Source organism: Impatiens glandulifera, chromosome 3, assembly GCF_907164915.1.
Source record: "Impatiens glandulifera chromosome 3, dImpGla2.1, whole genome shotgun sequence".
Lineage (NCBI taxonomy): Eukaryota > Viridiplantae > Streptophyta > Magnoliopsida > Ericales > Balsaminaceae > Impatiens > Impatiens glandulifera.
In genome coordinates this window covers 35,985,812-36,001,568 of record NC_061864.1, presented here as the reverse complement: position 1 = coordinate 36,001,568, position 15,757 = coordinate 35,985,812, and positions in this window count along the sequence as shown.

Below are 15,757 nucleotides of genomic sequence, written 5' to 3'. Positions count from 1 at the left end.
ATCTTAAGGCATATGAGTTTGAAATGAGATCTAGGATTGAAGATGAAGTTTTTGCCTCAACTTCCACAAAAGCCTTGGTCACATCCATAGAACCGGTTGCTCCTGCACCGATCAGAACCGCTGAACATTTTACCGAGGATGCCATGGCAATGCTTGCACAAAAGTTTGGGAGATTCATGAAGAGAAGCCAACCGAAAAACAACAACAACTATAACTACGGTGATAAATCTAATGTTAGATGTTATAATTCCAATTGTTTGGGACATTTCAGGTGGGAATGCAGAAAAACAAGGCGGGACGACCGGAAACCGGACGATCAAAACCACCGAAATAACTATCCACAAACCGGTGAAGGAAGTGAAGTTCAGAAAGCACTGATAGCCGATGATGGAGGAAGCCTATGGGCTCACAGTGACAGTGATGACGAACTCACATGTCTCATGGCAAACGAGGAACATGTATTCGACTCTCCTTGTGAAGAATTTACTAAAGATGAGTTATTTAATGCACTAAATGATATGGTAGTAGAGTATAGGAACCTACTAACACTAATACCAACCCAACTCAACTTTAGAACCGACCCATAGAACCAGCCATGTCTGAACCTAATACCAGTAGTGTTCAACCTAACGAAATCTTAGAAACCAAGGCCGCACCTGAACTATCCTCTGAGACCGAACAACTCAAGGAGTTAGCTCAAGAGCTGACCAAGGAGGAAGATGCCCGAACCCAGTATCGAATAGCCGCGTGGAAAAGATCCAGTGAAATGGTGAACAGAATGTATAATTATAATAGACATCCCAAGTGCATGTTCGGTCTTGGATACAAGAACAACAGATCCAACAATCGAAACCATTCCGACAGAATGAGGCTCACAAAGGATAACCTTTCCTTTGTAAGTTTTGTCAAGAGCTCCTTAACCGACGATGAGGAACAAAGTGCCTCATATCCGGAAGACGAACTAATCTATGTAGGTCCAACTGATTCCGAAAAATGGCTTCATCCTGAGAAAAGGAAAGCCAACCGGCCCAAAGGTAAGCAAGCCGATCCACAACCACATAGGATAAACCAAATGCCACCTCCAAGTAAGGCACTCTTAGGAAAACAGAAAGACGCCAAACCGAGTGCAGGAAACTAGTCAGAACCATAACCGGAATAGTTGTCTGACTTATTAAAGTCTGGATACCTAAGGGACTAATCATTTGTGGACCCAAGTAAATGTGGGTACCAAATAGTTGTAAATATGTATATTTTGCACGATATGAAGAAACGGCTAGGAAACTCTGAATGGTACCTGGACAGCGGCTGTTCCAGACACATGACTGGAAATAAAAACCTCCTAACCGACATTAGAACAGAAACCGGTGCAATGATTGTCTTCGGTGATAACTCAAGATGTAGAACTGTGGGTAAGGGTAAGATTGTCCATGGTAATTTAACAATTGATAATGTACTTTTAGTTGAAAACCTACACTTTAACTTGCTGAGCATTAGCCAAATGTGTGATGTTGGATACACTATAGAATTTCTGAAACATGCATGCTTAGTCTGATATAATATTCAATAAGGTTAAGGTTTGTTCAGCATGTCAAATGGGTAAACAAACTAAGTCAACCTTGAAGAGTAAAGGACACATTCAGTCTAACCGATGCTTAGATCTCCTACACATGGATTTATTTGGACCGATTAGGGTCGTCAGCCTAGGTGGCATGCTCTACACTATGGTAGTTGTTGATGATTATTCTATATATACATGGGTAATATTTTTGGCATTCAAACGTGAAACCGCATCAAATTTAATTACATTGCTTAAACGTTTACAAAATGAAAAATCAACACGCATCAACAACATTAGGAGTGATAGAGGAACCGAATTCACAAATAGTACTCTAAATGCATTTCTTGATGAATTCGATATTAGACACGAGTTGTCTAGTGCTAGGACTCCTCAACAGAATGGCCTGGCTGAGAGAAGAAACCGAACTCTCAAGGAAGCCGCAAGGTCCATGATAGCCGATTCGGGCATTGCTAAAAAATTCTAAGCTGAAGCTATCAGTACCGCATGTTACACGCAAAACCGGTCTTTGATCAACAAGTTTCACAACAAAACACCGTATGAAGTATACTTTGACAGGATTCCCAACATTAGGTATCTTAAAATTTTCGGTTGTAAATGTTACATTCATATAAATGGCAAAAATTACCTCTCCTTTTGATGCAACATCCGATATTGGGTTCATGCTTGGTTACTCAGCAGTTAGTAAAGCATATAGAGTATATAACACTAGAACTTTAACCGTGGAGGAATCTCTTCATGTTGTATTCGATGAATCGGTTGAAAGTAACACTACATCATCCTTTAATCTACACAACAGATTGGAGAACAACAATATCCATTCTGATAGTGAAGATGAGGTTCCGACTTTAAGACGGTTTGTCGATGACCAAATGGGTGATGATGAAACCCAGCCGGATCAAGTTGTCACACAACAGGAAGCTGACACCTCAGTTCAAACTAAGAATATCGGTCGGTCTGACATCATTGTTCAGCCTACCGATATGTCTAGCCTTGACCAAGTAAACGGTGATTTGGTAGACACTCCTGAACCGAATCTCAAAAGGAATACCAATCATCCTCCTAAGCTAATTATAGGTGACCCTTCAAAACCTGTTCGAACTAGGCGACAAATTTTGGAGGAATACTTTAATTCCGCTTTCATATCCCAGATTGAGCCGAAAAGGTGGATGAAGCATTGTTAGATCCGGATTGGATCTTGGGAATGCAAGAAGAGTTAAACCAGTTTGAGAGCAATAAAGTCTGGTACCTAGTCCCTAGACCGAAAGATCAACCGGTCATAGGAACAAGATGGGTATTCAGAAATAAACTCAATGAAGACGGTTTGGTCACGAGGAACAAAGTCAGATTAGTAGCACAAGGATACAAACAGGAAGAAGGCATTGATTTTGAAGAATAATTTGCCCCTGTAGCTCGGATTGAAGCCATTAGGATTTTTCTAGCCTTTGCTGCTTTAAAAAACTTTAAAGTTTTTCAAATGGATGTTAAAAGTGCATTTTTAAATGGTGACCTACGTGAGGAAGTATATGTTGAACAACCACCCGGTTTTAAAAATACTGACCTACCTAATCATGTATACCGCTTAAACAAAGCACTATACGGTTTAAAACAAGCTCCTAGAGCTTGGTATGATACACTAACCGCATTTCTGTTAAAACATGATTTCACCATCGGTTCAGTGGATAAAACACTATTTAAATTTGAGAAAAATGAACACATCCTACTTGTTCAAATATATGTGGATAATATCATCTTTGGTTTCTACCGATTCTAAGCTATGTGATAAATTTTCAACATTGATGACTAACAAATTTGAAATGAGTATGATGGGAGAATTAAGCTTTTTCCTATGCCTTCAGGTTAAGCAACTCGAAGAAGGAACTTTCATAAGTTAACCCAAATATACAAAGGAACTTCTAAATAAATTTGGGATGGACACATGCTCCTCCACGGCTACGCCGATGAGTTCATCAATCAAATTGGACAAGGATGATGACGGTCAGGCAGTAGACCTGACGGCCTACCGAGGAATCATCGGTTCTCTCCTATACCTGACAGCAAGTAGACCGGATATACTATTTACGGTTGGAGTATGTGGAAGATTCCAGGCTAATCCAAAACAGTCCCACTGCACAGCCGCAAAGCGAATCTTGAAATATCTAAATGGAACCCTAAAGTCGGTCTGTGGTATCCAAAGGACTCATCTTTCAACCTCACAAACTACTAAGATGCAGATTATGCATGTTACAAAGTAGACAGAAAAGTACCAGTGGAACATGCCAATTCCTAGGTGATCGGCTTATTTCTTGCTGTCATGGCACAACAAGAAACAGACATCGGTTACCACGTCAACCGCAGAAGCTGAATATCTGACATCCAGAAGTTGCTGTTCACAACTCCTGTGGATTCAACAACAACTGAAGGATTTCGGTATCACAGCCGAAGAGTCTCCGATATTCTGTGATAACACAAGTGCCATAGCAATCACATACAATCCGGTTCTACATTCTAGAACCAAGCACATCGATATAAGACACCACTTTATCCGAGAACATGTTATGTTGAAGCATATTCGGCTGGAATACGTATCAACAGAACAACAAGTAGCCGACATCTTCATAAAGCCCCTGCAGGAAGCTAAGTTTTCTCACTTCAGAAACAAACTCGGTTTAACCGATATTAATCAGCTCATCCATTAAAATGTCTAAAAGAAAAATCGGTTCGAACAGACAAAACCGGTAGTTCTTCCTAAACTGTCGAAAACCGAATTCACCAAGGTACCTATTGAAGAACCGCTTTGTCTATCAGTTACAGTAAACCGACCGGTTACTTAGTGCATGCACCAATTAACCGCATCGGAACGAATAACTGAAAACGAACCGGTTTGGAAATAGTATACTTCGGATTATTTGGCTTACGAACATAAACGGAATAATTATCTGCGTTTAGATTTATCTGTTCTGAAAAGATACATTTTCAAAGCAAAATGGTCATACCTCAAAAGACGTGAAGATATGATATATTTAACCGTCCAGGCCTATGACTCACATCCTAGGTTGTAGACATGCTTATTTCATGCAATATGTTTTATCCTATGGTTAAGAGATCCAATCACCTGCGATACACTGGATAATACATTCATCCTTCCACTAATATATAAGTTAGGCAAACATCAGACAAAATATTCTCAAGCATCAACTTATCCTCTCACTAAGACAAATATGTCTCAGTTTCCAAACATTCTTCAAGTTGACTTCGATTCAGCTCAAAGTACAAAGCATTATGAAATCTTCAAGATGATCAAGTCACTTGAAGACACCGGTCTAAAATCTTTTCTAGATGACAAACATGTCATCTTTCACGAAACCGTCCTAGAGTTTTTCTACAACGTCAGGGTTTTCCGAGGTACCCCTCACTTCGACACCCTCATTCAATCTAGGGTCGGAGGGACCGTGTTTGACTTCATGGAGAGTGACTTCGCCAGTTGCTTCAATCTTCCGAAGCAAGGGCTCACCGACTTAAACGCTCCGGCCGAACTAAAGGCCAAAATCTCTCTGAACTTCTCTCGGTCAAACCGTCCGGTCAGTGACCACGGTGCTAGGGCATCATTGAGAGCTAAATACCAGCTTCTCAACGATATCATCGGTCGAGGCATCCTAGGAAAGGATGTGACCAACACCTACTGTGCTGCAGTTTTCAACATGATGACTGCTATCACAACGAATACGCCAGTCAACTGGTCCAGGGTGTTGTTCGATGTCCTGATCTAGATGATCAGCATTCGCCAAACCGGCCTCATCCCCCAGATCAGTTGCCTACTTATGGAACTTGGGGTTCCACTTTGTCCGGGTGAAGGGCTGAACTAGGCCCAGGTTATAACCAATGAAGTTTCCGACTCGTTCTATGAGCGGTTCGAGAAGGCCTGGAAAAGGAAGAACCGACACCTCAATTCCTCCGGCAATTAAGTCACCCCCTCCTACAACCGGTCATTTTGTTGTACGTACCGGTTGTATTGTAATCCTACTCTATTATGATCTCTTCGGTTATTATGTGTTTTCCTTTCGGTTTGTTGTATCCCAACGTTCATTAATGAAAAGTAAGTTTTAAATTCCAACCACATGGGAAATTACACAAACTTAGTTACTTTCTAACTAGATTCTCCACCTCGAGTTTCGCAACCGGTCAAAAGTAACCCCTTTCCAAGGAGTTTTGGAAACATAAATATTCCCAACACTAATAAGACAAAACGGAATATCAGCATTAAATGCCCCTATTTTCCCTCCAATCTCAAATCTATATAAGGGACCTCCTTAATCCATTGAACACACCTCTAAACAACTTTTAATTTCTTAAACTCTCTCTCTCTCTCTTAGATTTGAAAGAATGTCTAACCAAACTCTAAGAAATTATCTATGCGTCGATTTCAACTCTGTCCACCAGACTGGGAATATTGCAGTAAAGGAATTCCTCTTCGAATCACTCATCGACACCGGCCTTAGTGACTTTCTCGGAGAAGTCGGACCCGTCTTCATTCCAGAAGTAATGGAATTCTTCAATAATGCAATCATATCCGGTGATGCCATTATTTCCATGGTGAAAAATCACCACTTTGTTCTTCGCGTAAGCGAATTCTCCCGGATGTTCAGACTGCCCACTAAAGGGTTCTTCGATTTCCCATCCCGGGTGGGGAGTGCTGCAGTTGAATATGCCGATATGTTCTCCGGAACCGAAGTGTCGGTTGAGAACTACGGTCTAAAAACCCACCTCGCTCGTCCCATCCAACTCTTTCACGAGATCGTCAACCGATCTATAATCTGCCAATCTCCGAACCAACACTATTCTAAGAAAGTCTTCGACATGATGACCTACATCATCAGTGATACCCCCATTAACTGGTCATCGGTCATCTTCAATAACCTGAAGACAATGGTCGAGACAAAGAAAAGTTTCGTATATGCTCCCCACATTAGAAGATTCCTTCGTACACACAATCGACATCTTGGACTGGGTACCCCGGTGTGCTTCTCAAGTGTTCTCCACAAGGAAATGGTGGAGGACAGACTTTCTAAAATGGTCGTTACATAAGTTTGTTCCTTTATGTAATGTAAACCGATCCTGTATCGGTATCCGCTATGTCATTCCTTTTTAATTAAATGATTATTTAAATCAATGTGCTCAAAATTTGGTAAAGTCAAAAATTTGGTTCGTAATCGCGAAATTAAAAATCGGTCTAAAAGTTCAACCGGTTAAACATAATCCGAGTCATCTCCGGTTAAATAACCGTCTCACAAATAGAACGGTCACATTAAATAACCGCCTCTTCACCGGTTAAATAACCGCTTCATAATCGGTTACAAGAACAAACCGCTTCATCGCTGGTTAAATAACCGCATCAAAAGCCCGCTCAAACTTCCCGCCTATCGTTTGCCGCCCAAAGCTTTTTGGAGGGAAAATTCCCGCCCAAACTTGACGTGACAGTTCGCGGCGGTTGAAATTCCAACCCGCGACTATAAATATGGTCCTTAGCCATTTTATTTTATTCTCACGCGAAACGACTTTCTCTCTCTAGCTTTCAAATCTCTCAAACTTCTCAATCTATCGATCTCTCGGTTTCTTCATCCTACCATGGGTCGTGAATCTGTACTTTTCACTCACATCATCCAAGTCGACTTCGATGAAATTCGGGCAAATGGATCGGCGGAAGCTATACGAGTGTTAACCCAACTTTCCGAGTCCGGTCTTGAACACTTCTTGAACGGACCGTTCGTCTTGTATCAAGAGGCGGTCACCGAGTTCTTTCAAATCGCCGCACTCACCGAAGGAACGATAACGGCAACTATAGGCGGAAAACCGTTCAATCTGACCAAGGAGTCGGTTGCTGAGGTACTACATCTACCAACCGAGGGGAGCGATTTCTTGGTGGTTACAGACGAGGCCACATTTGAAGCGGTTTGCCGAGATGTTTCGGATACTGTGGTACCGATAGCAGTGTCCGGTAAGAAAACCTCACTTAAACCGGAATTTAGACCGCTATACGAGATTCTGTCTAAGTCGGTTCAAGCGCGGGGAGGAAACTATAATAGCCTCACCCGAATGAAGATTGATATGATTGTCGGTTTGGTCAACGGCACCAAAATCAACTGGGCAAAGGTAATCTTCACCAACTTATGTGAGATGGTGGATCCGACATCCAAACGTTCATGGGAATACGCCGTCCCACTCGGCAAGCTAATGCGCCATTTCAACGCTGACACCGGCCCTGGTGTCTTTCTTCCGCCCAGCAAAATCATAAAATCCCATCAATTTATTAAACTGGAGGAGAAATAGGGCAAAAAGAATGTCTCCGGTTCTACAAGCGGCCGAAAGAAGAGACAAGCTAAAAAGAAAACGGCTTCGGCCAAAGAAAAATCCGGAAGCAAGGCGGATCGGCTAATCCACAGTCCGACACCCTCCATGCCGAAAATTCGGCATCTAGATCTGGCCGGACTCTTTCACAACACACCGAGGAGAATCGGACTAATAAAGGGAAATAGCCGGTGGTCGAAGAACAGTCGGCCAGAAATGATAATGTCGAATACGGTCCGACTGGGCAGCCGGAAACCGGGGATGAACACATTCGGAAAATGGGTGAGGACCTCGTCAAACAGATCATGAATGAAATTCACATTCAGGCTCATGCTGCAAGCGACGTCTATTTTCAATGGGCCCTGAACCGGCAGAAAATTTTCTATACCAACATGCTACCGGAGCATCCCGTTGACCGGAGATACGAAGCATTGGTTGAAATGGAAGCGGAGGTCATCAACCTCACAAAGGCGTAGAGCATGTTCACCGCTCTTCGAAGAAGTAGAATGGTTGAACCGCATGCCCGGTTACTTGGGCTCACCGAACATATACATCATCTTCGTGAAAAACATATCCCAGGGACGGCGGAGTCTCAGTTCAAGCTCTTAGTGTTGGACATGCTACCGGTCAAGGAACGAGAACTGACCGACGAGGTTGCACAGTTGGAGGCAGAACCCGAGCACCAAGAAGTGTCAACCTTCTTCAGATCTAATCCGGAGGATGAGGGCGGTCAAAATCCTGAGGGCGGTCAGAATCCTTAAGGCGGTCAGAATACTGAAGGCAATCTGATTCTTGAAGGCGGTCCGAATCCGGCTGAAGACGAGCATATCTCACCTCAACCGAAAGCTATACTCAACGACACCGACCTCGGGACGGGTACACCGCCCGCTGATTAGAAAGTATCTCTTCAAACCGACAATGAATCGGTACCAGCTGCAACGGAAGAAAGGGTCAAGGAGCTAATCGAGGAATTTGTCAATGTCGCCATCAGGCCGTGGCAAAAGTAGATAATAGAAACCGCGACAAAATCCATCGAGATGATCGAGTCCACCGATAAACGGCTGCAAGCCGCGGTTGGACGAATTACGTCCATTGAGGACAAATACGGTCTTACCGATCTTCTGTTCAGCGACACAACCGACAGAACTAAGGTACTGGAGACCGTAACTAAGAAGATGGAAACCGATCTCGCTCATACCAGCCAAAAGATCGATTTGATAGACCTAGACCTCATAACAACCGATCAAAGGCTGAAGAAGATTGAAGGGGATATGTCCGGTGCCCAAGCCGGATCCATACTTGAGAAGGTGACAATGCTTGAGGAGAAGCATGCCAAGACCGAGGACGATCTAAAAGCGGTCACCGAACAGCTGGCGGAAATGGTAGCGGTAAAGCTGGCAGCCGACAAGGCACTTGAGGATGCAAATGCGCTTGCGGCTCGGCAGATTCAAGATGCCTTGGACGAGCAAGCCCGGCTTCAAAAGGAAACGGCAGAGGCGGATGCGAACCTGGTCGGACATATGCAAACAATAAAAAACATTGCACCGGCCATAGCGGTTCAGCAGAATGAAGATGCGGTTCGACTAATCGGCCAACAGTCAGCTTACAATGAGTTCGCCGAGGCTCATAAGAAGTCCAAACCCGTTGCTTCCCCTTCCGGACCGACTACAAGAAAGAGAAAGGCTCCTACCAAGAGGGCGGCAATTTCAAAGCTGTTGGACAGCATTGCTGACACGGTTGTCGACCCTCGAATCAACCCGGTTTCGTAAGACGACGACGAACTCGAAGATGGATTCGTACCGCTGGTCAAAAGACCGCGAGGCCTCGATGTACCCCCACTAAGATCGGTTGCTCCACTGGCCTCGCCTTTCACCGGCACTTCAAGCGGTCAAGGATCCTACTCCAGACCTGGCGTCGTTCCTAGCAATCCGGGCGAGGGAACGGTGAATGCAGAAATGCTGGCCAAATTCCTGCCCAAGAGAAAGAGATAGAAGCTTTTATTTAATTATTGCCTATGTTTAACTTAGTATAATTTTATATATATATCAAGTATTTTTGGAAACCGGCCTACATTTGCATTCTTACATGGTTTTAAATATTTTAAATAAAATAATCAAAAAGGGAGAAATTGATATGATAAAAGATAAAAAATTTCTCAAAATTTTTCCAAACTTTTTCAAAAAATTCTTCTAAGTCATTTTCCAAAAATCCGGCCAAATAAACCTTTAAAACAACGGCCTACATTTTAAATCCTTACATGGTTTTGAATATTTTAAGTAAAATAATTAAAAAGGGATAAAATTAGACCGATTAAATAGAACCTAACAAAAACAAACTTCCTGTGCAGGAACGATTAAAGAATTCAACCGGTCAAATGATTCAACCGGTCAAGCAACTCAACCGACCAAAAACCTAACCGAGCAAAAAGACAAGATCGGTCAGAAGAAAATACCAAAACCGGAAGTCATCCGGTTAGCCTAAACTTACAACCGATCGGTGCAAATAGATACTTTGAGTATCTGTTAAAGATGATACCAAAAGACAGATCATAGTATTGCTATATTCATACAAGTCTGAGGACAATCTGCAGGCTGCAGAAGATCGTCCGACAAGATCTTTCCACTCCGGGATAAACTAGAGACGTAATTCTCTAGGTACAGGTAACTGTCGAACCAACAGTTGCCATATTAAGTAAAAGACAAACCTAGCCAGTTTGACCTATATACTGGAAGCCTAGACCGCTAGGTCTGAATCACTGAACATCTGCTCAGCCAATTAGATTCAAGGTGATGAAATGTGACAGTTGGCATATTTCACCTATAAAAGAAGGAGCTGAAGAGGAATAAATGCGGTTATAAATTCAGAGAAGTTCTCAACAACCTAAGTCACAAACTGTGTTTTATCTTTCTAAGATTAAGAGCTCAAGTTTGTATTTGAAGTTAGATTTCAATTTCGGTTAAAATTGTACGGGTGTTATCGAGCAAAAAATATGTCTCGATCGGATTGTGTTTGTGTATTCATTAGTGAATATCCTTCTCGCGGTTTCGAGAGGAAGGGGTGACGTAGGAGTTTTATCTTCGAACATCCATAAAAACCTTTCTTGTTATTTACTTTCTGCCGGCCCTACACTCTAACCGACTCTACCTAAACGAACTTACTAAATCTCAAACCGACTCACCATACTCCAAACCGACCTCATCCAAATCCGGTTATGTCCATCATGTGTGTGTGCTGCTTCAACTTGAAACAAACCACTTCCGCGCTTAAACTCGGTTCAAGGGTTTGTGACAGTTTGTGCAGTATTGAAACCCCATTGTTAATCTCTAACCGGATTAATCACCAACCGTTGAGTGAAACGCGCTAACCGGCCAGACCCCGGTCCGCCATCTACGACCTAGATCCTAACAGAGATAACACACGATTTTATCGATGTTTGGAGGACAAAATCCTAAGCTAGGTCATCAAAAAGAGGGAAATTGTTAGTTTAAGTTAAAGAAAGAAAAAGGGGGGAAATCATTAAATTAAGATTAAAAGGAAAATCGTTAATTAAGATGAATTATGAAAATTGCCTAAATTGATTAAAATGAATTTAGGACAATTAAAATCAATACGACATAGTTTTGATTATGCGTTGATAAATAAATAAAACTAAGTTCTGTAAATGTTTTAATGTGCATGTAGAGTTGAAAAAGCGTTGGTAGCAGCCTTTCTCCAACAGTAGAGTTGAAGAGGCGTTGGCAACAACTTTGCTCCAATAGAAGAGTTGAAGAGGCGATGACAGCAGCCCTGCTCCAACAGTAGAGTTGAAGAGGCGCTGCCAGCAGCCTTTCTCCAACAACAGTCTGAAGAAGCGATGACATCAACTTTGCGCTAAGAGCAGTCTGAAGAAGCGCTGACAGCAGGCTTGTTCAAGCAACAAACTGAGGAAGCGCTGGCAGCATACTTATTCCACCCCACCTTCTATTGTTGTTGTATTTTTTACTTTTATGGGATTTTAATCCTGTTAGAGATTGAAAATCTATTTCTATTCTTGGAGAAATCGTAGCAAAATCTTGAACGACTGGAAGTGCGAAAAATGCTTGCGGGATTTAAAGCGACAAATAAAAGACTGAATAAAGAAGTAAGGACATAACACACGATTTTATGGATGTTCGAAGATAAAGCTCCCATGTCACTCCTTATTCTGTTTTTAGAAAGATTCTACTAGAATACTTTGATTTGTCTAGCCTCTACACAATCCACTAAGATCACATATCTTAACACATGCATGTTCTGAACTCCTAGCTATCACACTCTCAGTTCAACAGAAACGTTCTTTTGAACTTATAACACCGAAAATACTATTTAGTAATACAAAAAGTTATCTCTCAGTGTAATGTAATGATTTGCATAATAACTTGAACACTGATTTAGTTGATAGTGAGAATGAGTTAGATAGAACCAGAGAATAACCAGATAATCGAGAGATCAAAACGTGAAGAGATTCACAGTTGTACTCTGATGCCTTTTTAAATTTGATGCATGGAAACAGTCGAATCTATTCCATAGATACGAGCAGCTTTTCATTTGTCGTATTCCTGGCCTACGGGGTAGTGTGCATAAAAATAATATTCGTTGATATGTGGTGTACGGGATTGTAGTGTGCGGACTAAAGGAATATTCGAATACGTGACGGTTGTACATTTTTGACGTATTAAGCTACTACAGAAGTCTACTGATAGCGTACTTAGTTGTTGGTCCAACACAGTTGTTGGCGCAACACTATTGTTGTCAACTCTACCATTAGCGCAACATTGTTGTGCTAAAGGAGCAAGACTACTGCCAGCGCTTCTTCAGACTACTATAGCGCTTCTTCAGACTGCTTCTTGAACATGGCTGCTGTCAGCGCTTCCTCAACTTGTTGCTTGAACAAGTCTGCTGTCAGTGCTTCTTCAGAATGTTATTAGCGCAAGGTTACTATCAGCGTTTCATCATACTACTGTTGGAGCAAGGCTGCTGCCAGCGCCTCTTCAACTCCGATGTTGGAGCAAGGTTGTTGCAAGCGCCTCTTTAACTCTTTTGTTGGAGCATGGTAGCTGTTAGCGCCTCCTCAACTCTACATGCGCATTAAAACATTTGTAGAATTTAGTTTTGTTTATTAATCAACGCATCATCAAAACTATGTCGTATTGATTTTAATAATCCTAAGTTTAATTTAATCAATTTAAGCGTTTTTCATAATTCATCTTAATTAACGATTTCCTTTTTAATCTTAATTTAATGATTTCCCCCCTTTTTCCTTCTTGAACTTAATCTAACAGTATATAAAAGATGTCTCGACCTATCTAAATATAGGATTTTAGCGGAATCATATATAAACAATGTCTTGACCTATGACATATAGGGTTTCAGTGGAATCATATATAAACGATGTCTCGACCTATCGAAATATAGGGTTTTAGCAGAATCCTATATAAAAGATGTCTCGAACTATCAACAAATATGTTTTAACTGGATCATATACGTATGATCTCGTGTCCTTGTCGATAAAGAACTTAAAAATGATTTCTATGCTTGTTAACAAACAAGGCTTACAAAGAAATCGTGTACGAACGATCTCTCATACCTATCGACATATAAGGTTTTCGATAGAATCATATACAAATGATGTCTCGACCTATCAATAGATAGGGTTTCATCATAATCGTATATAAATAATGTCTCGAACTATCGACATATAAGGATTTAGAAGAATCGTATATAAACAATGTCTCGACCTATAAGATAGGGTTATCAAACGAAATTGTGTATAAATGATTAGCGCACCTGTCAACAGATTGAGTTTTCACTAGATCATGTACATATGATCTTAGGTCCTTATTGAAAAACAAGATTGTTAACAGATCATCTTACAAATAATCTTTATGCTTGTTAACAAACAAGCTTACAACAGAATCGTGTATGAATGATTTCTCGTACCTATCGATAGATAAGGTTTAGAATATATAACAACAATTAGGGTTTATACGGGATCGTATACGAACAATCTCTCGTACCTATCGACAAATAGAGCTTTGAATACCTAACCATAAAACGGGATCATGTACGAAAGATCTCTCGTACCTATCAACAAATAGGATTTTGAATACCTAATGTCAATTAGGGTTTTTAGCGGAATTGTATACAAATGATATATCCCACATATAAACAGATAGGGTTTAGGATACCTAACTACAAGTAGGGTTTTTAGCAGAATCGTGTACAAACAATCTTTCGCACCTATCGACAAATAAAGTTTAGGATACCTAACTATAATTAGGGTTTTTTACCTAACCATATTCAATGCATATGTACATAAGATGAATCCTAGAGAGTGAACATCTCCTTTGTGATTAAAAATCAAACACAAAGTTGTTATACTTAACATACTCATTAAGTGTTACAGAAAGATCTCTCTTGTTTATATTTTATAAAAAGAACCTAAAAGGGAAAAATTTAGAGGTCATAGGCTTTAGGTCCAACTATAACTTGTTCCCACATTAGAAGTTTCTTCCTCTTCATTTTCATTTACCTTCTCGTATTCTTCAAGAATGACGGTCATATAGTTCTTTCGTTCCTTTGGAATACCCATTTGAGAGGTGATGTACCATTTCTCGAAATATCCCACATAGGCCTTGAAATCGATTGACCTATCTATAACGACGACATTCCCCGTATAAGGGTGCGTAAAGGCACAACCAAACTATTTGTAGAGGTCGTGAGTGTGGTAGGAGGTAACCCATTCTAAGACCATAAGTATCATGGGTTCATCGTTCATCATGTATGCCATCTTCTTGTTGGGATACGAAGGGAGTAATTCCCTAATTCATCTTCATTCTCTATGAGGTGTCTAGGCAAAGCCTTCCTCATTCTTCATTATTGAAGGTAAGGGGACAAGATGTGTCTAGGACATACTAGCGATAGACGTCCTAGTTTGTCGAGCAGCCAGATGTAGAGGATTAGATGTGAGCCTCTTCTAGTATCGGTAGAGGTTAAGAATGAGTTGTTCAAACCCATTAGTGTTTCAATAAAAATGATACATTAGGGGTATTTGTTTTCCCTAAACATTTAGTATGCTACCTTCAAGATTTTGGAGAATGACTTTTCATCCACTAGAGCCATGAATAAATAGGCCAATAGGACTATCATCGTTATCATGGAGGATCCATAATTAGATGAACTTCTCCATTTCTGATTTCCATCTTCATCCATTTCTTGAAGTCGATGAAATTCTTTTTGAGGATTGTCTCGGATGTTATCTTAGTATATATGTATTCCTCTTGCAAGAGCTTTCTCAAAGACTAGTATTCTACACATGATTTTAAGTGCATAATGTTTTTGTTATCCATCATTAGGATAACTTGGAATTACTCTATAGTTGGGCACATGGGCCTTTCTCCCATATAATAAACTCGTCATGTATGGCTCCACCTCCTTTGCATTTACATCATGAAGATGTGATTTATCTTAAAGTTTGTGAACCTTATGATGGGAGTCAATCCGTAAATCTCATGATTCCAATCATTTTCGTGGAAACTATCGATCCATGACATCACCTCGATATTTGTCAGCAAAGACATCGTTTGGGATTCATAATTTGAAACATTTACAAAAATGCACTTGTATTGAAAAGAAAGAACATGTTTAAGATGTTCACTTAGACTATACATGAATACACATAATACATATATAGTAGTCACATAAGGGTTATAATGACGAGGTTTTAGTTGTTTGGGCACAAAAAACAACCGACTTGGTGTTAATATCCAAGTTTTTTGTTTTAAGGGGAATCATAAGAGAGTATCATTCGCCGATAGT